The sequence below is a fragment of the Coptis chinensis genome, chromosome 2 (genome assembly GCF_015680905.1).
Source record: "Coptis chinensis isolate HL-2020 chromosome 2, ASM1568090v1, whole genome shotgun sequence".
Taxonomy (NCBI): Eukaryota; Viridiplantae; Streptophyta; class Magnoliopsida; order Ranunculales; family Ranunculaceae; genus Coptis; species Coptis chinensis.
The window spans coordinates 80924014-80947784 of record NC_141457.1 but is presented as its reverse complement, the minus strand read 5'-3'; the positions used below and the strand labels follow the sequence as shown (position 1 = coordinate 80947784).

General features: G+C 37.9%; 1 pseudogene; it reads left to right on the top strand.

The window, feature by feature from the left end:
• The first annotated feature begins 1491 nt into the window (after positions 1 to 1491).
• On the top strand, positions 1492 to 21793 carry LOC147518192 (pyrophosphate-energized vacuolar membrane proton pump 1-like; annotated as a pseudogene).
• Positions 21794 to 23771: the final 1978 nt, after the last annotated feature.

The following is a 23771-nucleotide window of genomic DNA, read 5'->3' as shown; positions in this document are numbered from 1 at the left end:
GATAAAAACGATGCTTTGATAAGAACAGAATATTAATTCAACTATTAACTAGTCAAGTCATGGCATAACATGCAAGATATAATCAATGAAGGTAAACCACTAATATCAGAGAAATAAATCAGTTATTCATTGAGTTGAAGAACAATAAACAAATTAAACAGTAAAAACCTACGCAAGTCTAGGGCTTCATCTAAGCCCTAGCTTGGATTTAGCTACACATAATCATAATAAGACAAAAACTAAAGTAAGAGATAGATAAACTCATTGTCACGATGAGTTTGTTTCTTCCTTGCTCCAAGCTTTTGCCTTCTTCTTTGAATCGCTCTGGTGTTGCTCCAAACCTCAACCTCACTCAAGATATCACCTGTTTATACCGTGGGTTGAGTCTCTCTCTACTTTACTTTCGAGATCCCTCTCTTCTTCTTCTTCTCTCTCTCTTTACTCTATTGTTTCTTTTCTATCTTCTGTGTTCTGGAGAGCTCCCTTAGCTGTTGGTTTTCTTGGTTTATATAGAGGCTTTTATTAGGGCATGCAAGCCTTTGAACTCCTTTATAAAGCTTCCTTTCCGTGTTTTAATCACTTTTGGAACTGTCTAAATCGAGTTTTGAGCGGTGGAGATAAGCTGTGAAGGGTCTGGAAATACACTGTAATTTTGTGATTTTAGAAGGGGGAGCGGGCGCGCTTTGTCATAGACTTCTTCAGGCACGGGTGCGCTTTGTCATAAACTTCTTTAGGCATGGGTGCGCTTTGTCATATATTTCTTCAGGCGTGGGCGCACTCTAACCTCTTGACAACAGTACCTCAACTTTTTGTAGTAGCTTTATAATGTCATACACATGTTATTTCATATCTCCTTTTGTGTAGTCTCTCTGTAATCAAGACGTGAGAATCTCATAACTCCGTAAAGGCCTCAGTCTCAGCCCGTTTCTTCGTATTTGCGTTGATTTCTATAAAATCAAAGAAATAGACTAATTAAAGGAACTTATATTAATTAACTAGACAATATAACATAAATATGGGCATATATGTGTAGCATTTATGTACTTATCAACCACCAAACGGCGAACGAATGTTCCTCAACAAACGTTTCTCACTGAGCAGTTTCCCTCCATTACTGCTACTAATAGTGTGGTTAAATACAAAGACCCAGGTTGACTAACTGTGTCATGCACATTGGGCGACAGGTATACCGCTACCACCCTTTAAGACCTAGGCGCGAGTGTTAACTTACTTTCCTACTACTTATTCAAGCAGTTAGGTCTTCATGAATTAAAACCTACCAGCATGGCCCTGCAACTTGCGGATTGCTCCATCAAGTACCCAAAAGGCATAGTATAAAATGTCCTAGTCAAGGTCTAAGATTTTTAATACCCAATTGATTTTGTCATTCTAGATACCGAAATTGCCTATGACTCCATTCCTATCATTTTAGGACGTCCATTTCTTGCAACTGCTAACGCTCTTATCAATTGTTGGGATAGTTCAATGATAATGTCTTTCGGGAACCTTTCTATAGAAGTCAATGTGTTCAACTTAATGAAACAACTTCCCAATCCTAACATTGAGGGTGAGATTCGCATGGTTGATAGTCTGGCACAGGAATATTTCACAAGCTCTTTTCCCGCATACAAGGTACACCAATTTCTTTCTTTGGATAATCCTGAGTTTGACGATGACTTGTACATTAAGGATATCCACACATTATTAGAGTCAGTACCACTTTTTGACCCTACTGCTGCATTACCAACCGGTTCAGAAGAACCTGACTCACTCTTTTTCCATTGAAGAGGCGGTCCCTCACGAATCCTTGATCCCCAATCATCCAACTTCAGATTTAAAATCTCTACCCTCTGATTTGAAGTACGTGCATTTCAATCCTAATGGTAGTCACCCTATAATAATTTCTTCCCACTTGACTACCAATGAAGAAGCACATTTGATTCATGTCATTCGTGAACACCGCTCCGCTATCGGTTGGCCCTTAGATGATATCAAAGGAATACACCCTAGTGTATGCATACATCATATACATCTAGACGATGACACAAAGACATCGCAGGAACCGCAAGATCGCCTTAACCCCGCCATGAAAGAGGTAGTGAGGGAGGAAGTTTTACATTTACTTAATGTGGGTCTCATATACCCTATCTTTGATAGTGTTTGGGTTAGTCCTGTCCACGTTGTTCCAAAGAAGTCCGACATTACAATTGTGCAAAATGAAAATGATGAATGCATCTCCACTCGCATTCCAGTGAAATGGAGAATTTGCATTGACTATAGCAAACTTAATGCCGTAACACGTAAAGATAGATCACTTCCCTCTTCCATTCGTTGACCAGATGCTGGAACGTTTAGCCGATCATGCTTACTACTATTTTCTTTACGGCTATTCCGGCTACTTCCAAATTGTCATCGATCCAACTGATCAAGAGAAGACAACTTTCACATGTCCCTTTGGCACCTTTGCATAAAAACGAATGCCTTTTGGTCTTTGCAATGTCCCTGGTACTTTCCAATGCTAGTCTTCATTGACGACTTTTTCATTTATGGAAACTCCTTTGACGATTGCCTATCCAACCTTTCTAAAGTGTTAATGCAATTTGAAGAGAAAAATCTGGTACTTCATTGGGAGAAGTGTCATTTCATGGTTACCAAAGGAATTGTTCTAGGTCATGTTGTTTCGAAAGACGGAATAGAGGTTGATAAAGCTAAAATTGTTAAAATTGCTTCTCTACCTATCCCCCGAACAGTTCGCGATATCCGTGCCTTTATAGGCCACGCTAGGTTTTACAGGCGATTCATTCAGGATTTTTCTAAAGTTGCTCGACCCTTAACCAATCTCCTGCTTAAGGATGCGGTCTTCGATTTCAATTTCAATTGCAAACAAGCTTTTGAAACTCTAAAAATTGCCCTGACTACCGCTCCTATCATTCAACCCCCTGATTGGTCTTAACCATTCGAATTGATGTGTGACGCTAGCGATTTTGCTATTGGCACCGTACTAGGCCAATGACGTGATGACAAACCCGTTGTCATTTACTATGCTAGTAAAACTCTTAATGACGCTCAACGTAATTACACGACAACTGAGAAAGAGTTCCTAGCTGTTCTCTATGCTTTGGATAAGTTTCGCCCTTACCTGGTCGGATCTTCAACTATCGTATATACTGACCATGCCGCACTTCGGTACCTACTCATGAAAAAGGATGCGAAACAGAGATTGTTCTGCTGGATCCTTCTCTTGCAAGAATTCACCTTGGAAATCAAAGACAAGAAAGGAACAAAAAATGTGGTGGCCAACCATTTATCAAGGCTGGTTGGTGACATTGATAGTGATTCTGACGCCATCTGTGATTCCTTCCCAAACAAACATTTATACTCTATTTTCTCATCTCCATAGTACGCGGATATCGTTAATTAACTGGTTACTGAAGAAGTCCCTTCCTCTTGGTCACGCCCTGATCATAAAAAGTTCTTATCCACTGTAAAATATTATTTATGGGATGGCCTCTTTATGTATTGTTCTGACCAACTCATTTGTCGATGCATTCCCGACTGGGAACATACCGACGTGTTATCTTTTTATCATGAACAATCTTGCGGTGGTCATTTCAGTGGGAAGAAAACTGCGGCCAAGGTTTTACAATGTGGTTTTTACTGGCCTACCCTTTTTCGTGATGCACACGAACATTGCAAAACTTGCATTCATTATCAGCACCTGGATTGCATTACCCAACGCAATATGATGCCTATAAATCCCATTTTAATTGTGGAAATTTTTTATGTTTGGGGCATTGATTTTATGGGATCCTTATCTATTTCTCAAGGTTTTCTCTACATTCTAGTCATTGTAGACTATGTGTCCAAATGGATTGAGGCACTCACATGTCGCTCAAATGACCATAAGGTTGTCATTAAATTTGTAAAAGAAAATATTTTCTCTTGTTTTGGTGTTCCCAAAGCTATCATCAGTGATGGGGGTACACATTTTTGTAATAAATTTTTTGGGCTTTTAATGAAGAAATATGGAGTTACTCACAAAGTTGCTACTCCGTATCACCCACAGACGAGTGGCCAAGTGGAAGTCTCCAACAGAGAGATAAAGTCCATTCTGGAGAAAACTGTCAATTCATCAAGAAAAGATTGGTCTCTCGGCTTATCAAATGCCTTGTGGGCATACCGAACGGCGGCCTTTAAGACACCTATAGGGATGTCTCCTTACCGCATCATTTTTGGAAAACTTTGTCATCTGCCGGTTGAACTTGAGCATCGTGCCTTATGGGCCATCAAAAGCCTCAATTATAATATCAACTTGGCATGCGAGAAGCGAAAGCTGCAATTAAATGAGCTTGAGGAGATTCAGAGTGATGCTTATGATCTCTCGAAATCCTACAAAGCTAATATGAAAAGAGTGCACGACAAGTACACTTTATGTAAAGATTTCAAAATTGGCCAGAAAGTTTTACTTTGTACAACTCCAGATTACACATTTTTCCTGGTAAATTGAAAACACGATGGTCTGGTCCTTTCATTGTGTCAGCTGTGACCCATTATGGGGCAATCTCTTTTCTTAATCCACAAGATAACAGCAAATTTCAAGTAAATGGCCAACGCCTTAAACATTACCACGAGTTACGCTCTCCAACTGTTGAACAAACTCTTCTTCAGGATCTAGTCTACATAGACTAGATGTTTCACTTGACGTATTCAACCTTGTTTTTCTGTAAAGGGTACGTCATTTTGGTAGCCAGGCCATCTTCTATTTTATGATCTCAAAAGTACTTTGAAGTGTGTGGTTGCAAGCACCGGAGCCGTAGTCTACAAAAACTCTACTTCAGAACTGAGTATAAATGTCTTCTGAAATGCGAGCAAACGTTCCTGCTGGTAAACGATGGGTCCCAAAAATTTCTCCTCCTTTCTCCACTTTTTTCTACTCTCTTCCTGCCCACGTTCAAATCGTCATTTGGACAAAGTCTCACCTCTCTCGAATTGGACAAGGTCGCAGTACTTTTGCTTGTCGATGACGTACGCGCAGAATGGGGTGGTGTATGCACTGTTAAACCCCTAACTGTCCTGGTCTTCAGCCGCTTGGTGAAGGCGTTTATTATAACATATACACTTGTTTGACACCAGCAGCTTGGGATCAACTTTGCTAGGTCGTTCCTCCCATAAGTTGGGATTCGTCTTGAAGATCTAACGTTAAAAGACTCACCTTGTATATATGTATATATTGATGTCTTTTAAAATTCCCCTTGCATTAACGCTGTGCACAAAGAGATTCATGTTCAACCTCGGATGTTGCCTACTTGGGACACGGGCAATGGATTCCACCAGGCCAACCCCTAGATATTGGTTACTTTGAGTTCCCTTTGCGGCGGTTTGAGGCTAGCCATATGTAATAAGGGTAATATTATTAGACCGTAGCGTGCACGGTCAAGGATGGTACCGTCATGCACCCTAGACCCATATATAATACATAAAGGTGAAGCCACAGTCTGGATGGATTGGGTTCGCTCCAAAGCCGACATGACAGTTGCCTGAGAGTTTAGATGGCGAGCCTTCTGGCCATCCAGTGTTGTTCACATTAATCTCCCTTGTATAGAAATAAAACCATAATAAAAAATTAAAAAAAAAAACTCATTGTTTATAAATAAAACATCCCTCCTTATTTTCAAAAACTCTTTTGGCCTTTGAGCATGCCACATATAATTGGATGGAATTTTTCATGCCAACCATTTCGGTAGCTCATTTATCCAATTTGGAGTCCGAACGAGTCATGTGTGTGCATTTACATTTTTTAGGTTTGATTTGGGCTTTAGGTTTGATTTGGGTTTGGGAAAAAAATTGGGCCCGACCAAATCTCGTGATTTTTGGCCCATTTATAAACCGTGACACCTCACCATGCGTCACCATTCCATCATTTCTTCTCCCACAAAAATCGGATCTCGTCCCTCCCATTCCAGTCTCGCACGAGACAGCCTCAGGTTCAAATCCAGTCTCGCGTGCGACCACCACAGCTCCGTTTCAATTTCTGTTCCACTACTATCTTCAAATTCTTTCCCTCATGTCAAAACAATACCCGTCATGTTCCTCCGATCACCAAATGGCCGGAAACATGCGAATTTCAGTAGAACGGAATTTTGGATCCCTCTTTGAAAGTGGGATGTTTGCCCTATTTTTTTATACTGAAATTTAATCTAGAGGATGGGAGTATCTGTTGTATGCCAATGTCGATCTTTATTCGACAGATTTAGTGTTGAAGTTCTACAACAATGGCGGCTTTAATGACGATCATTTTTGGGTCACCATCGACGGCGTGCCCCGCCAAGTCACACCCGCCTTGATCTCTGGGATCACTGGCATACCTTTGGTCGACCATGTGCTGACCTAGAAGCAGTCCGTGTATCCATGGACTTACGACCTCATGCTCGACACTCTAATCGAGGGTGATTATAATCTGGATGGGAAATGCACGTATCAACGTTCTGTGCATTGGAACCAACTTGTCGTGACTCAATGGCTGGGTCAAAATGTCATTGGCACCTCTAAGCCATCGAACATTAACAAGACATTTCTCCATCTACTCTGGGTCCTCCAGGAGCGAAAGGGAAACTTCTGCATGGTAACCTTTCTTTTCGACATCATTACTCATGCCACACTTTCAGGTCCGCTCCTCTTGCCGTTCTTGTCACGCAAATTATGATAAATTTGAGTTTCCAGTCTGCTACACCTTTAGTTCCTATGCTGCAATATGAGAATATGCATGTTTTCAAGAAGTGCATACAGTTCCCATGGGAACCCATAGCACGCATGACAACGGAACATGATAACGTGACTCCACCTCCCCCATCCCCCTCCACCTTCCTTTGATGAGGCTGCTGTCACACCCCGAATTTCGACAGAATTCGGAAAAACATTATTTGTTCCCGACTCTTCGATCTCCGAGGTGTGACGCACTCTCAACTTCTAAAAACCCATAAACAATTTAAATATTCGGATAATTAAAAACCAATAAAATTTTTAACTTAAACAAAAGTTCTCTTTATTACAAAAATTTACAAATGAAAATACAAATAACTTTGTCTCAACGGAAACTCTATATCACCTCAAAGGAAAACAAAGTCTATCTTGAAATGCGACGCTAACGGAAACCACAAGCAGCAACCAATCTTCTTCAACACTAAACCTGTCAAGACTTATCAACTGTGTTCATTGACCCGATAAGCAAACATGCAAATCGGGTTAGCATTATAAAAATGCTGGTGTGAGTAGCTCTAAATTACAACATATACTTATACCAAATATATACACAATCCTTACGGCAGTTAGTTCCTCCACCGAGGCGCCTTAACTTTTAACGACTAATACAACATCCTTAAGTACAATAAGTAAGGCAGGTAGTTCCTCCACTGAGGCGCCTTAACTTCCCACTAACCACACAACAAATTATACGCATAATAAAAAGGCATTTAGTTCCTCCACGAGGCGCCTTAGGTTCTAACTAAACTATAACCAGCCAAGCATATACAATCATTAACCAACACATTACCATAATTATATTATTTAAGGCTTTCTTTGCGTGTCCCTAAAATCACGTCGTATCTATGTCTTACCTAGTTTCCCTGGCTACCACAATCGCTACCCAACGCCGAACATGTATATCCACATGCCTCCCCTTACATAATGTATCACTCCGTGCGTAACTACCTTGAGCGGGATGTCGCACACCAGGTAACCCTCACACGAAAGCCATTATGTAAGTAATGCCACTATTCGGCATAAAATATCGCACGTCTCGTTCCAATATTTGCGAACGGAATAATTAAGCCACTATTCGGCTACACCAGAAGGGCCATTCAGATTCACTGAATCGCCAGAAGGGCCAATCATATTACTTACGCCCGAAGGCCATTCAGATTCACTGAAACGCCAGAAGGGCCAATCATATCACATACGCCCACACAGGGCAAATCACATGAGTTGTGGTAGTCAGGTTATAGGATTTTCGTTACGTAATTTATTCAGGTGTCATACCTTTATGACTCATGAAATTCCACTATATCCCGTGCAGGTCAAATACCTTATTGCACTAAGCCACAATATTTATAAATATCTCAATTATATCTCATAACCACTTTCATTCTGTCACGTGCCAATATATTATTGCACTAAGCCATAATCCCGTGGGAAAATATCCACAAATACCATACTACCTCATAGTAGCATCTCACATATAAAATAATGGAACGTTTACACATTTATTTCTCCAAAACTATTGCATTCAATATATATATATCCCAACTTATTATATAATGTCACAATATCAACGTCAAATCTTTCCTAGATACTGACAACCAAATTTATACAAGCTTCCACAACATTTTTGCATTGGATTTGTCCATACAATTTACAACATAAAGTGTAGCACAATTAAACCGTCCACAGTCCACAATCAAAGCCCAATATATATATGGTTTACACACTATTCACGTCAAATCTTAATTAGATAATGACAAACAACGTTATATAATGTTCGACCATATTTTATTATTATATTTGTCCATATTCTTAAATATGTGAAAAACGGGAAAAAGTCAACATTCCACAGTCAACAGTCAAAGTCAAAGTCGACATGTCATAGTCAAAGTCAAACTGGCATGGTCAAAGTCAAAGGTCAACGTTCAAAGTCAAACTGTCATGGTCAAAGTCAAAGTCAAAGGTCAACGATCACAGTCAAACTGTCATGGTCAAAGTCAAACTGTCGTTTCTATATTCAACAGGTGTGTGGTCATAGCCATGGTTCATGGCTAAGGTCAAGGTGCATGGCTCCTGGGCTCATGACCAAGATAATGGTTCGGACCCAACTGGCCAAGCCCAAACCTTAAAACCTGGAAGTCTAAATGTTGAAAGACCCATTTGGATCTCTATTAAGTCCTATGGACTGGCCCAAACAATATTAGAAAACTGGCCCCAAAACTTTAAATTAAACTGGTCCACAAATTTAAAACAAAACCGGGCCCAAAAACTTTGAATTAAACTGGCCCAAACTAAACATATAGAAAAAATGGCCCAACCACTTAAAATAAAACTGGGCCCAACAACTTAAACTAGAGTTTCGGCCCAACAACCATCTAAACAAGCTAAGCCCAACCAACCAAAGTTTAGGCCCAAGTAGCAAGTGGATTCGGCCCAAGGCCCAACCACCGCTACAGTTCTTCTTCTTCCCCAATTCTCTCCTCCACCAGCCACCAAAACGCGCCGGCCACCCACTCTCATTTCATCAAGTCGGTTCGACTCCTATACACAAACCCTACAACTTTAATAAAGCCAATAACTCTAAATCATTCAATCCAAACATCACCAAAACTAGATCTGGAAGAAATTTCGGCCTCCATTAATGGCTGCTACAAGCTTTCAACAGCCCCCACCACTCTACAACACTCAACCCAACATCCACAACCAACAATATCAACTAAAAACCGTTCAAACTGCTTTACTGCAGTGTTTTGGGCAAGCCGCCATTAATGGTTTCTCCGAGCTTCCAACAGCCCAGTAAACCGACAGTCGCACCCCATCACCAACAATCCGTCACCCCACTATCACCCATCATAATCCCACTACTCCAAACAACCTAACCCAACAAAACAAAACAACTAATTCAAAGGCAAAGATGATTTTTGGGGGTCGACGCCATTGATGCCGAATTTCTGCTTTGACCGCCTAACGCCTTCCCCTCCAATACAAACAACATAACTTAAAATGGCCGAACGATTCATGGGACTCGCGCCTCCATTAACAACGCCCCGAGTTTGGAACCGTTCCCACAGTTCAATAAAACGTATAAGGACCCCATTATCACAGTTTCAACAGTGTTTGACTAGAGATTTAACAACTCGACGAACACGACGTAGAATAAAACAAGGCAAAAGAGCAGTATAAAAACAGAAACAGTAGACAGTATACCGACATACGAAAACTACAAATCCGGTGAAATAGCAAAATAGCTACTCACCTTAATTAACAGCTCGACAAATCCCTCGTAGTCCGAGTTGTCGCGCTCCAACGCTCGAGCAAACAAGCCGCCTCTATTTTTAATATATTTTATTATTTTCAAAACCCTATTCTCTATAACAATGTGTTTATATACTTGGGTTCAAAACCCAAGCCCAACACAGACTCGAGCCCAAAAACCAGGCCCACGAATCACAAATCCAATCCAGCGAATTTTTAAATAAATAAATAATTAATTAATAAATTAATAAATATGTATTTTAAATACGGGCGTTACAGCTGCTATGAGCTAGATGAGCCGTCCTATAGATGCCCTACGCACTATGAACAGTGGCATGCGAGACATGTATACTCGCCAAGTATCGATGGAACATTACATGGGCGAATTTAGGGAGGATATGAGCACTCGCCACGATTCACTAACCGACACCATGGGCAAATTTCAGCAAGAAATGCGCACTTCCATGAATGCATTTCAGGATCAGCTGACTACTTGCTAGAACCAGTTCCAGCGAATGCTCATGGCAAACCAGCACCAGTTTCAAGCCCAGGTGATGGATACTCTAGGTGATATCTAGGAGCAGTTAGTCTCCATGGGAAACGTCACAAGACTCTTGATTCTTCTTCAGCAGCCCCTGAGGATTCCTAGTAGACATTTTATTTTCCTGGCCTTGTATTTTATTTATGTCGGATATTTTATTTATGTGTTTCCATTTTAATTTTCTACTTACGTATGTCTTATATTTCCTACATTTTCCACAATATTCTGCTTTATCAAGTATTATATTAGATCTTATATATCTCCAATATCAAGCTAATATATATATATATATATATATATATATATAATATATATATATATATATATATATATATATATATATATATATATATATATATATATATATCAGTTGACGCCACACATAACGGCAAATTTTACCGTCAACTAACGATCTATAACGGTCAGAAAATGGTCATAGACCCGCCACCAAAACGGTCAGAAAACGTCTCCATTTCCTTTCTATAAATAGAAAGTTCACCACCTCCTTCACATTCACTCCTTTCATCTTCTTCCCTTTACACTTTTTCTTTAATTCCAATTACGTTTTTTTAAGTTCTTACAAATCTTCAGCTTCATGGATGCTCTAGAAAAATTTGAGCAGCAGCAAATTGAATATGCTACTCACGTCTTCATGCTCGTTAGTTTTATTATCGTAATTTTGTTGATGTGGCATATAGTCTTATCTAATATCTAGATCTGTATTTTGTTTTCCCGTTGTCATTATGGTGTGTTTTCACTTCCCTGTACATTGTTACAACTTATTGTGAGATTCTATTTACGTATTCCTTGTTCTTCTACTTAGGATACGTCTAGAGATCTTGCTCAAAAAAATAAAAATAAATAATAATAATAATAATTAGGAAGAGTGCGCCACTCCTTGTTTAATTGATTTATGAATATACAAGTTGGTAAAACTACCCTGTGAAACCTTATCTCATATATTCTATCTCTTCCCACGTCTAACTCACAGTCTCAGGGATCTGACTTTAAACAATCTTTTGGGAAATCACATTGATAGAATTATTTTAGAAGATACCCGTGGTCTAACTACCCTGTGACACCTCAATCCGTATTTTCTAATTTTTTTGGATTGGTGTCTATTTATAGCTAGGTTAGACACCTCTAAAATCCAATCTTTCCTTTTTCACTAAATTATCTTCACCACTCCATTCCTTCTATCTTTAATGGCCCTCACTCGAATTTTCGTGCTCGAGTAAAACTTTATGGAAAATTTTCAGAGCGGTCTATTTCAACCATATTTTGACACTGAAATTTTACGTCAAGGATGGTTCCCTATGTTACATCAGAAGGAGGCACTTTATTCCAGAGAATTGGTTATGCATTTCTATACACACGGTTATATATTTTCAAAATGGGCAATTGTTTGTCCGTGCAAACGGATGCGAGCACGAATTGACTCCAGAAATCATCTCTGAAGTCCTTCAAATTCCCATAATGAACCCTGGGGTACACCTTTAGGATTCACCATTCGACAATATAAGGCATCTAATGTTTGCAACTATCCTTTACGGCGAATACAATTGGAAAAACCGCATTGTTTATCAGCGGTCCTTGCAAAAGAACCAATTATCTGTGATCCAATGGCTATCCCATAATGTGCTCGGCACATCTAAGACTTCCAAAATAACAAAATCCCTCCTCCATCTACTCTGGGTCCTGCAAAATAAAAGCAATGATTTTTGCATAATTCAATTTCTCTGGAACGCGATCGCACGTGCCAGGAAAAAGTCAGCTCCTTTGCCAACCATTGTGACACTTATCATGGTGCGTTGGGGTTTTCCTATTACTGCTCCTACTACCTATCTTAGAACAGCGAACATTCTCACCATTCACTCCGTCTGTATGAACGGTTTTTGGACTCCCGATGTTGCAAAGAACCATGCCGATGCAGAAACTGGCAAAGTCTGTTCCTCTGTCAACATCTTCGCTGACAATGCAATACACAACGTATTTAATCCTATGGAAGGTCTTCGTTTAATTCATCAAGGACTAATGACATTATACACACGACAAAACATCATTATCACCAGTCTTCTTGAGTTTCACGACCTTCAGATAATGCACGACGAGGAACAAACACAATTCTTGAATAGCCATAACCAGTTCTTGGCAAATCACAATCTCATAATTAAGAACCAATCCGAGATTTACCAGACACAGAGCGCCCTGTTGCAACGGGCTGTTGCACGGATTGACTTCATCGAGAATCTGATAAATGGATTTCTCCCACCTAAGGATCCTCACCGTTACTCGGGCCATGACACAAATTAAATTTCGCAAATTTCCGTTAGAATTTCCATTTTTTGTCATTTTCTATTTTTTAGTTTTTTCTTTAGTAATAATTAAGTGTAGTGTAATTTTTCTATTGTAATCAATGTCATTTGTTTTTACTCAATCATTTCCATCATATTCTAAAAATTGGTTTATCTTTGTCTACAGGTGGTGTCTTTCATCACACGTCTTCGGCATCTCCAATAATGGAACCTCCAAAGATCATCCCTGAACAATCCTTCCAGGCTATGTTGGATTCTCCTTCGTATGGACTTCATTTTAGAGACCTTATCACCCAAGCCGGTTGGTCCTCCCTCGTTCTGCAACCTGAGCAGACATACTTTCCACGTTTAGTGGCTTATTTTTATGATAATATGGAGGATACAACAACATTTAATGGTGCCCGTGGTTTCTTTTTGAATGGATCAACAATCTGTATGGGTAACATCTGACATATCTTTTACGAGCCAACAGTTGCTATGACTTTGGACTTTCTCTATCACCAGCCAACCCCCACCATTCAATACATCATACAAAACTCCTTTAATCACTACTTTTGGGAAGATTTTGCCGGCCTCTATGGCGATGGCCTCACCTAAGTCGTTGAAAATGAGGAATCTGGGCGATAGCCTCACCCAAGTCGTTGAACATGAGGAACCTGAAAAGGGCTTGTCATTTTCGACACCAGTATATCACCTTGCCTGGTACCGCATGTCGGATAATGAGGGCATTCTTCCCATAGTTTTCAGCCACTTTTCATGATTGGGTACGAGTAGATTCTATGTGTTCGGTGAACAGGATAATTCGTTCTTTGAGATTTTAGGTTTAGCGTCGGCGCTCTTCAAGGTACCTGAAGTACGTTCGTTGCTTTCCCAAAGATAAAGACATGATAGGTCATTTGGACACTTCTAAAAAGAGAAAGTGGAGCGAAGTTTGGCAGACCATGATAAAATGGCATGACGCCAAAGAATGGCACTTCGATAGAGATGAAGCTAGAATTGACATACCCCTAATTCGTAATTAGGGCAGTGTAAGTTGATGTAAATATTTGTTGTTTTACTTTTTGATGTGCCTTTTCCCTTTTGTTTTGTATATTATATATGGTGTTAGCATAACCTTCTGTTGCAAATATCAGCTCTATTTTTGCTCAAGCATCTCAGGTATATTCTTTCTTCCTCTTGACACTTTGAGGACACAGTATCCTACTATTTGGGGGTGGTTAGAACCTTTCGCAAAAATTAAACATTTATAGGTTGTATATAGTTTTATTTTCTATCTAAATAAGTGTATTTAGTGACAAAGTCTCGTTTCCTTTTCAGTGATGAAAAATATCTAGAAATCTCACCCTAGCATTAGAAGTATGATTTGTTCTTAGAAACTTAAGTTAATACGTATGCAAGAGTTTTTACATCTTTTCATGAGCATTCATGCACTGACTGTCATTGAATGTATATAGCAATAAGTTTCTAGGACCCACGGTTAGACAACTTAATTTCCATATCCTGTGAGAATCTAACCAAAAAACCTCAACATGTGTGATATATGAGTAATGACACAGAGGAGTAGCTTTTCCGAATAGAGAAAATCACGCGTCTACTTACTTGATCACTACCCGAATCCTAGGCGAGAATTTAGGCCTTCTTTGGATCGATATAGCCAAAAATTCATACCTGTAAAATTTTTACCGCTAGTCGCCCCACTAAACCTTTCATTAACCCTTTCATTTTCACCAAAAAAAAATCCTTACCCATCTATTAACCACAAATAAATAAGCTCACCTAGATGATGAGTATGAGAAATAGGATGAAGTGTGGAAAAATGAAGAGAAAAACTTGTCACAAATCAAAATCGGTTACCTGCTTCAGAAGAAAAGAAAAAGAAAAATAGAAATATGTTTCCAAAAATCAAAAGAAAAATCAAAGTTAGACTTTCCCCCAAAATCAAATCAAAAGGGAATACAAAAGCTTAAATAAGGATTTCTCTAGTGTAAATATCTCGAATACCTTATTCTCTCATACTTATCATTTTTGAATTTTCCATTTCATTTTCTTCTACACTACCACCTAAGCCCCATAACACCTAATAAAGACCTCTAACTCAATTAGGAGAAGGATGGTGTGATAATAAGTAGTAGATATGAATTCTCGACCTCGGCTCCTCTGACTGTCATTGAGTATGTGAGGAAACGTGTGCCCACTACACACTGGAGTTAGCAAAACTTGAGTGGAAAAATATGAGATAATTTGTGTTTCGACATATACCTGTGAGAACCTACTTAAGGACGTTATCCAAAGGATCCAGAAACAACCCTGCTCGTACATTTCAATGTAAAGATCACTGCATGCGTGTTCATATGTAGATGTTTTGATTATTGTATGTATATTAACTTGAATTTCAAAAGAATTAATCCTTGTTTCCCCCGCTAGTGAGATGTATAGATATCTGAGATTAATTAAGGGAACAAGCCTTTGTTACTGAGTCGTTGTAGTATAGATGAAGTTTGTGAGTATCTTCTCTGGAAAACTCTCACGAGGCTATAACTCGTCCACTAGGGAATTCCTAGTGGTTTAAGGCCTTGTTGCATACGGTCAATGCAATTGCACTCTGCTAAATGAGACATAGTTTAGGACAACACATTTTTGGCTACTTATCGTTTTAATGTCTTTTCTTTGCTTGAAGACAAGCAAAATGCTGTTTGGGGGTGGTGTGATAAGCACCCAAAACTGTAATACTAAACCCCATAGAGACATAATATTTTGGTTAATTATGTGTTTAATAATCATGAAATAATTATCTTTTCGTACTTTTGTAGGTTTTCGCAATTAACGTGAATATGATGATAAAACCTGCATCAAAGTATGGGAATATTGTGCATACTTGAAGTCTTCCCACTCAGCCCCAGTGAAGCCCAACAAAGCCTTACTAGAGCCTAAAAGTCCAAAGGGACAAAACCGGTGCAGAACGGGACCACGTATAAAGAAGCAGCAAACTTCTGAAGCTCACATCTTTCAAACCTGGACTTCGATTTAAGCAAGTGAACTGCCAGAACGACCAGGGCGACGAGCTCTACCCAAAGATAGAAAGTTGTAAAAATGTCAAAATCCGGGCCACCACTGGACACGGCATGTGGACCCACTTTGCAGGCCCACAAGAAATGATGAGTCATCATGCATGGACAAATGGCAAGATATGGACACTTTGGTGACACCTTGCAAGGAGAGACAAGACAAAATATTAAATGAATGATTAAATTTTTTATTAGGAAAAGTTGAATTTTTTTTTGGAAGATTTGAAAAGAAAAGACAAATTTAGAAAAGATAAAGTTTGAAATAAATGAGGGAAAACTTCATGTGAGAGAGGGGGATATATATTGGGAGTTTGGAGAAAGGCAGACATTCATTCTTGCATTTCTTTTCATTGTTTACATTTTCATACATTAGTATTTTCCTTTCTTTGAAGCTTGTATTAGGTTGGTACAGGAAGTCTTGAACTTCAAATAAAATCTATTTTCCTCAAGTTAAATTCTAGTTCTTCTTTTACTTCTTTTCACTTTTCAGTTCATACATGCAAGATATAATATCAATCCAAGGACCATAAGCTAAAACCCTCCCAAGGGGAGGGTTAATGATGCTTATGTGAGGATCAAATTGCAATTTAGTATTCCAGAATCACTACTTAGGAAACAGATTTAGATTATACATATGGTCCCAAAATGACTGAGTCTGACCAAGTTTGGAGTGTTGATACTCCAAACCAGTCTCGCGCGAGACCCAGTTAACACTATGTCAAGTCTCATGCAAGACCCTATAGTGGTTGTTAGCCCTCTGGTTTGTCCAGCTGATGTAAAATCAAACCAAGAGCTGAAGTGATATTCTAGAGATGGAATATTAATTCAACTTCTCATGCTAGTGAGATGAACTCAGAGATGAGTACATCTCACTAGGGATCGATACTCGACGCCGTTTCGGGTTTGTCTATGAACTCTAGACGAATTAGAGCGGTAGTGATAAGGTACTCTAAACTTTTGTAACTGACCTTGCTTGATTATGATTGACCTTCTTCTTGTATCTCTCTTTATTTAGTTTACTTAGAAATCGATCGTGTAATTTAACGTTAACTTGCATTCCAAGTTTTAATTGAGCAACATAAGAAATAAACTAAAATCCTACTCACTAATCCCTTAAAGCCGTAAATCCAGTTGTGAACCTTGCCTAGCCATAAGGCTTGGACGATCCTTTACTCGATCTATGCTACTAACCCACGTGAGTAAGGTAACTTGACTAATCAGACATTTTATGGACTTTGGACTCAAAAGAACAAAACCCTAAATTACTGATTATCATCAACATAATGTATGATCAATAAGAACACATATTGGGGTATGAACAATCATTGTTTATACCTCAACATGAGCTATGAATAATCATTGTCCATACCTATTTAGGGTATGAACAATCAATGTTCATATCTCAACATCATGTATGATCAGTAAAAATACCTATTGGAGTATGAACAATGATTGTTCATAACAAAACAATATAAATGTTAAAATCGGAAAATATTTATTTCAAATTCAGGCTATTTGTCCTTACAGGTTATTTTCTCTAGAAAATTGGTTTTTAGGGTTATTTTCACCTGAAAATTGTCCTTGAGACATTGAGAGTGATTAAAAAAAAATGCTAGTTCTAATAGTGATTTTCACTCTAAAATGAGCCTTGGGACAAATTTATTGTAAATAAAATTACATAATATAAAAATCTTTTAAAATGATATAAATTGTCTTTTAAAAAAATTCAATTAAGTTTTAAAATTCCACAAATCTCATATTCTCATTGATCGCATTTGGAATTCAACTTGCATTGACATTTTGTGAAAGCGCAATTGAGTCAAAATACTATTTTATTTATATATACTAGCATCATGCACGTGCTCGCGCACATTGTATTAGACAGATAGATTCTAACATTCGTTACCAAAGCTTAACCTATACATGTTTCGATTATTGTACTTCGAATGGAAAGGTTTTAGACTTGAGAACCGCATGGTTTGGGGAGAATGCAGAGATGAACCTGGGAAGCTTCTTGTGGTACTACAATAGAGTAAAAGTACCGATTGAGAACAATCACACAGCTTATCATGCACCATGCACTGATTGACTAAATAGCACATTGTCGTCATTCCATTTAAACAGTGTTTTAGTATAAAGCTGCACATTTATTGCAGAAAAGAAGTGGAAGAAAAATAGTTTTTACACAGTTCAATTAGTAGCACTTATTGTATTCACTGAGGTAGGGGGCATCAAATAAAAAGATGTATACTTTACGGACAAAGGTTCGATCAGAGCATGCACTGCTTATCAAAAGTAGTTGGCATGAAGCTGTGATTTCAAATGAATACCGCGCTCAAAGAATAGCTTCAATAGCACTTAGATGCACTTAGATTTTGCACAACTTACAAAGGCACTAAAGAGTGCCAAAGAAACCAGAGCAGCAGATCAGTAGTGATTCCAGTAGCATCAAGAGTATCAGTTCTCTCTCGGATCAAGTGGCTCTTGCCAACCACATCAGCAATGGCGAAAATCGGAATAATGACAGATTTGTATCCCAATGCAAGGCCTAAAATAACGTTAGTAGCAGCTCCAGTTCTGCAGGATTCAGCAACATCTAGCACGGGGGTGCAACAGAAGAACGGAAAATAAAAGATGATATAGGACGGATCAAGAAATAATAAAGAATATAGAAAAGTTTATTAGAATAGAAAACCTGTATGCATTACTAGTAGAGTATTCAATCACAAAGTCAATGACCGAGGTTACCCATAGACCAATGGCAACACAAAAAAATAGTTCCCTGCAAAGAAAATCAATTTAGTGCGCCATGCCTAATCTTTGACATACCACGTGACATGTAAAGTAACTTACCAATTTTTCACAAATTTTTGCTCTCCAAAATAAAAAATTGTAAAGGATGATGGCAGTGCATGCCAGGTAACAATTGTAATACCAATAGTGATAAAAAAAAACAATTGATGTAATGAGTTGCTTCTTCAATGCAGGCTTAATTTCCTTGACAACATCGATTTTAAATATATCAGTTGCAAAAAAGGGTGGTGATCAGACTGACAATAATACCCCTGGAGCTGATGATTAATGGATACATCATGACAGCGAACTGATGGTTGAATCCATATGAGAAGATGAGTTCAACCATGAGAATATGAATTCATATTCTCAATATAATTGAGAATACGAGAATAAATTCATTTACTTGAAAGCTCTAACCATGAATAGCATATATATGAGAATATAATTGGAATATTTTATATATGGGATCCGCCATCAGTAAAACTGCAAATGGATTTGGTATCGAAAATGTTTTCACATCTCCATTTAAATCAGTTTTTTGGTCGTTCTTGCAAGTAAATTTTTTCCCACTATCTAACTTTCCATACCTGAATACCATTTTTGTCTATGGTTGCAAATTGTTAAAGTCGTCTACCACCAGCTGAATTTTGGGCTTCAAAATGATCATACAAGCACAAGTGTCCAGGAAAAAGGGACGGCGTATTTTCTGGATGATTCATGGTTTTCTAAGGACAATTTTTGCACCATCTTTACAATGTAAGAGTATGGTGAATATGATGATCTATCCAAGTGTTTGCTTCACAGAAGATATCTGCTTTTGTGAAATCGGCTAGGCTTTGGCAGAGATTGGTTTTTGGAAACTTTCAATGAAGTCGTGAAGCTATATATAAGGAGTAATCAATGGGAATCTGCTCTTAAGGTATACGACCATTGGTTAATTTAAGAGTTTGTTTTTAATCATTTATTTATAACTGTTTAATCGTTTTTATAAGCTGTTAGATTTTTAATCAGTATCAGAAGTGAGTGCTTGATGAGATACAAAATAGACAACAACTGAAACTGAGAAAGTGAAATGCCCAGTATCTGTTCAGTTAGTAGCACTAATTGTTAGCTGGGTCCGCTTTCTTTCACTATTCTATCTTACAATTCCCGTTCATCACTTATATTTATGAGTTTAAGCCCATTCTTTTGTAAATATACTTGGGTACTAATTTTGATTTTTTTTATGATAATTTGCATATCGTAGGTTCATAATGCAACAATCTTTTCTCTAAAATCTTCTAGGTTTTTAATTTTTTCCCTTAAAATCTTTGTATCAGTAAAATTATTTCATACTGCCTTTATCATTGGCATTTTCTTAATTGTACGTGCTTTATTTGGAGAAACATTTCCGGTGCGCATCAAGTCTTAGACAACATTCAGCTTAGAGTAGGATTGTAGAAGCCTTTAGCTTTGTTAAAAGTACTATTTCACTAAGTAGAGACACAAATTTAGAGTGTCACTGTCCACAATTAGGCTATCCATGTGAGTTATTTAAGTTTCTTTTGGCTTGAAGTAGTTGTTGCTTTGGAATTGGATGTTGGAATTCTATTAGTTAGTATTAGTTAGTTGTTGAATCTTTTAGTATTGCTTCTTTTTCGTACTTTTAAATCTTAATACTTAAAAGTCTGTTGTCCCCAATCACGCGTAGGTCTCAAACCTAAAAGTTATCCTATGGTTGAGTTTTTGGATTTTGCCACAGTTGAGATTGAGTGTAGTATTGCAGTTAGTGCGCTTGGACTAGATATAATAGTTGAAGTAGGATTGCCAGCAGGGACATAACCATAGCTCTTGAAGGGACAATGAGAATAGTTTGAAATCCATTGATAATCAAGTAAGATTCTAAAATTGAATAAATGATTTTTAAGCATTTGCCTAATCTTTCAGTCACATTTGCTGGGTTTTTATGATGAATCATGTGATTGGACTATTCAACTAAGAATTTCATTATGGTTTCCATCCAATCTGAAGTTATATATATATTTCATGTGATATGAATTGGTTATTGCTTAATATTGTGATTCATTTATGGTTAGAAACCATTTTTTAGAGCTACCAATTTCAGTTTTTCTGAATAGTCAATTAGTGGTGCTTTGGGGGCCCTGCTTTGAGAAAATCATTCTTGACCATTTGTGTTTTACATTTTTTGATGCGCCTATTTGTTTGATGTGTAGTTCATTTTTCTTTTGTTCAGGTGATTGCTGACAATGTTGGTGATATTACTAGGATGGGTCCCAACCTTTTTGGCTCATATGTTGAGGCTTCCTATGCTACTTTGGTTGTTGCCTCCATCTTCTCATATGGATTCAACCATCAGTTCACTGTCATGATGTATCCATTACTCATCAGCTCCATGGGTATTATTGTCAGTCTGATCACCACCCTTTTTTGCAACTGATATATTTAAAATCGATGTTGTCAAGGAAATTAAGCCTGCATTGAAGAAGCAACTCATTACATCAATTGTTTTTTTTATCACTATTGGTATTACAATTGTTACCTGGCATGCGCTGCCATCATCCTTTACACTTTTTTATTTTGGAGAGCAAAAATTTGTGAAAAATTGGTAAGTTACTTTACATGTCACGTGGTATGTCGAAGATTAGGCATGGTGCACTAAATTGATTTTCTTTGCAGGGAACTATTTTTTTGTGTTGCCATTGGTCTATGGGTAACCTCGGTCATTGGCTTTGTGATTGAATACTCTACTAGCAATGCATACAGGTTTTCTATTCTAATAAACTTTTCTATATTCTTTATTATTTCTTGATCCGTCCTATATCATCTTTTATTTTCCGTTCTTCTGTTGCACCCCCGTGCTAGATGTTGTTGATTCCTGCAGAACTGGAGCTGCTACTAACGTTATTTTAGGCCTTGCATTGGGATACAAATCTGTCATTATTCCGATTTTCACCATTGCTGATGTGGTTGGCAAGAGCCACTTGATCCGAGAGAGAACTGATACTCTTGATGCTCTTTGGAATCACTACCGACTGGCTGCTCACGGTTTCTTTGGCACTCTTTAGTGCCTTTGTAAGTTATGCAAAATCTAAGTGCATCTAAGTGCTATTGAAGCTATTCTTTGAGCGTGGTATTCATTTGAAATCACAGCTTCGTGCCAACTACTTTTGATAAGCAGTGCATGCTCTGATCGAACCTTTGTCCGTAAAGTATACATCTTTTTATTTGATGCCCCTACCTCGTGAATACAATAAGTGCTACTAATTGAACTGTGTAAAAACTATTTTTCTTCCACTTCTTTTCTGCAATAAATGTGCAGCTTTATACTAAAACACTGTTTAAATGGAATGACGACAATGTGCTATTTAGTCAATCAGTGCATGGTGCATGATAAGATGTGTGATTGTTCTCAATCGGTACTTTTACTCTATTGTAGTACCACAAGAAGCTTCCCAGGTTCATCTCTGCATTCTCCCCAAACCATGCGGTTCTCAAGTCTAAAACCTTTCCATTCGAAATACAATAATCGAAACATGTATAGGTTAAGCTTTGGTAACGAATGTTAGAATCTATCTGTCTAATACAATGTGCGCGAGCACGTGCATGATGCTAGTCTTACATAAATTTCATCCTTTTAACAATAAAAACGAATCAACCTCAAAGCCCAAAGTTAGTATGACTTTTAAACCTCCCTATTACAAAGTTAATTTAAGACATTTCGTAAAACAAATTGATTTTTTCTGTACAAAATTACAATTGGTGAAATTCAATCTGTAGAGTGAGAAAGCTAGAACATACCTTTTTTTAACTACCAAATTCAATCTGTTGGAGAGTTTTTTTTTCTGAGTTGGAGAGTTTCTTTCTGAAATTAAATTCACTAAATTTACTTGTAGAGGAGAGTCGAGCAGAGAGAGAGAGTGGAGACGAAGAAAGGAAAAACCGAGAAGCGGATAGAATTTTCTATTAGGTGTGAAATGACAAAACTGCCCCTGTTGTTTAGATACGAAAAGACATAAATACCCCTGTGACGTACGTGAAAATTACTGTTCGTCGACCCCCATATTTTTCTAATATAGTAAGATTTGTTTCAATGAACAAGTCAAAATACCCACATATCTTGTTTCTCCGATTGAGTGAAAATGCACTTTCGTGTCTTGTATGCATAGTTCACGATTGCTAATGAAAATTTGAAATTGTGTTAAATATTCTGGGTTATGGAAAATTCAAAACGGTATCAGAATAACAATTTTGAATTTCGCTCCGAATATATTGGAATTCCAACTAGAATTATAGTTTTTAGAATTCCGGCAATTCCAAAACCCGGCCTGAAGTGTGCTTGTATAGATAGTTAACCTTCTTCTGTGGAAACGTTTATAATTCTTTCGAGAATTCATGGAAGACTTAATGGTCCACCGTCCACAAAGCCACCTAGTTTTATTACTTTTCCTCCAACAAGGAGTACGAAAATTAATTGCCATAATAATTTACAAAATATATAATATGGTAAAAGTTGGTAACAAGGAGACCAACCACCTGCACTATTGCACCCTCCTTTCTGGTGTAAATTATCTGTGTGATGGAATGAAACTGCTGCCTTTGGTTTGTTCACATGTATTTTGATAAAATGGTACAACCTTAGAGCATCTTTAGGTGAGATACTATCCTAACATCAAACACCAAATTTCATGTTTTGGAAATTTGGTGAGATACTATCCTACCTTAGAGCATAAAATTTGGTGTTTTTTCATCTTCAGGAGAGACACATGTTGATGAAAACAACAAAAAAACACCAAACCAAACACCAAATTGGCCAAAATTTGGTCTTTGGTTTGGTGTTGTATCAAATATCTCTCGCAGTTTTGGAAAACCACACGGTTTTTCGAACATTGCATGGGCTTGGGCTAGACAGTGGGCTTCTATGGCGCGGTTTTGCGAAAACCGCATGGGCTTGGGCTTCTATGGTGCGGTTTATCCAAAACCGCGTGCGTGATATGAATAAAAATGATAGAAATTAGAATGATCCAAAATAATAAAAATTATAAA